We start from the raw sequence: 2424 nt of genomic DNA, 5'->3' as shown, positions 1-2424 counted from the left end.
CTTCCAGTGCTGCGCTCAGTGAGATAGTGTTTCTCTGTGATTGCCTCGGACGCTGCGCTGTATACAGTTGCAGGTCTTCTGCAGACTTGTTTTGTGCGCTGGGTTTGCGAATGTATTTTTGGCGAAGGAACGCTTTTTTACGTAGCCAGGATTTTGAAGGGCCCGACCTAGGTATGTATATGGCTTTATGGGTCAGTTAAGTCCTTGCGGCTTCTACGCAATGTTATGGCGGCCGGGGGGATCAAGTTAGTGTATGAGACCCCCCAGTTGTCTTACTACTCGCCTGCCCTCTGTCATCTTGTGTAGTTTTATGGCTGGGGGAGGGGAGCAGCATGTGGGCCAGCTGAGTAGCTGTATGGCCAGTGTTGGACTGGGATGTCAGGGGCCCACCAGAAAACCTTAGATATGGGCCCACTTTCCAAACTATTATTCCTCCTCTCCTCACTCAACCACTTTATTTTTCTAGTCTTTTATCTCTACATACTATACTCTAGTCTTCCATTATTAAGCCGCTTAAAGAAATAAGGAATGACCATGAAATAGGCCAAATGGTTAGCATCAAGAGGGCCCATGGGAGTTTTCCTGGTGGGCCAGTCCGACACTGTGTATGGCCAATTCCGACTTGACCGTCCTTTTGCTTTTACGCGTCTGTGCTCCAACAACTATGGATTTGCCAGGGGACTATGATTCTATTGATTAACAAGGGGGGGGGGGTGTAAGCTAAATGACAGTGGGTGTGACTCTTCCTTCATTGCAGCTTGTTCTCCACGAGGCTGTCGGGATATGATGTAGGGTGTATGTGGGGGCAGGACTTGCTTTATAAAGACTTTCTCAGGCTGCTTTGTTCTCTTGGCATCTGGACAGCAAAGAACACGTATAGTTTTGGTCAGTGTCAGACTGGGACACCAGGGGCCCACCCAAAAACCTTAGACCAGGGGCCACTCTCATTACTATTATTCTTCCTCTCCTCACTCAACCTCTATTCTCCTAGTCTCTTTTCTTTACATACTATAATCTGTTATTCCACCTATTTAGCCTCTTTTTTTCTCATAGAAATAGGGAATGGCCATGGCCACCATGAGGGCCTACTGACACCTGGGCCCACTGGGACATGTCCTGGTATCCCTGTGGGTCAGTCTGACACTGGTTTTGGTGATGCTAAGGGTTTGTTCACCTTCAAACACTTTCCAGTTCAGTTGATGGATCACCAGACAAAGACTTTTTCCCATCACTTAATATTTGTGACCGTTTTTCTAATATTGAAGTGGGAAGTTTCATTTTTCACCTTCTAAAGTAGCGGATTACAGACTCTTTAACTGTTCTTATTGATACATTTACTTGATACATTTGTTATCTTTGTCCCTGCTGAGCAGAATCTCTGGATTTCATTAAAAGCAGCCATTAGAATTGATACAATAGTTTCTAATATTCCACAGACTGCCGACTAAATGCAGCGCATAAATGTAGCAACTTGTAATAGTTCAGATGCTCCTGGATCTCTGAACTGCCAGACTGTAACACCAGAGACGGGAACATTCAACTTTAAACGTAAACTTTTGGAAACCGGTAAAAAATAAAATATTAAAAGCAACTGAAAAAAAGTCTTTGTTTATGATGAACAATCTAAAAGGTGAACAACCCCTTTAAAGCATACTAACTGTTAATAAACTATTATAATCTACTTCCGATGTGATGGCCAATCATGTTTTAACTTGTATTTTGCTTTTATTGTCAACTCTATCTTTAAACTTTCAAAATGTAATATAACTATTTTAACAAGTTTTTTTTTTTTTAATTGAAGCTGCAGCAACTGGTTTCCGGTTTGAGGAGGGGATGTCGGGAGCTGCTGTCGAGCGTGCATGTAGGTGTCCGGCAGAACTGAAGTCACCCTATCACCTTTTTAGAGAAAAGGAAGAGAATTTTTTTTTAATGGTAATTGTACATTAAGCACTGGAAATACAAAACATTGTGCAGGGTAGATGCGTTGTTTGTTAGAGGGTTATAGAATACATTTTGAACTTAATATTGTGTAGTGTTACTGGCCCTTTAAAGACATATTTGTCAACATTGAAACATTAGGTTCCTTATTAAAACAGCTGTTGACAGCTGTTTTTTGTTTGTTTTTTTTAAACAAAACTACATGGGAGAGTGCAGTTTGGCAAACACATGAAAAGTTTGAAGATCTTTTTAGCACAAATAAATCCTATTATATTAATAAGACCTTATGCTCCGGGCTAAAAAAGTCTCTTGGGCTGTATTTAATCTAGAAAATAAATGAACCTAGTCTGTTGGCTACAGACAATACACATGGGCGCGGGCACAGTTTTCTGTCAACAGAATGAGAAGAAAAAAATAAATTTTTGTCTAAAGGGCACAGATAAAATCCTATGTGATCATAATGTCCTTTTCCTTACGTCACCGACT

The sequence above is a fragment of the Xenopus laevis genome, chromosome 9_10S, assembly GCF_017654675.1.
Source record: "Xenopus laevis strain J_2021 chromosome 9_10S, Xenopus_laevis_v10.1, whole genome shotgun sequence".
Lineage (NCBI taxonomy): Eukaryota > Metazoa > Chordata > Amphibia > Anura > Pipidae > Xenopus > Xenopus laevis.
Note: the sequence above shows the minus strand (reverse complement) of the source record.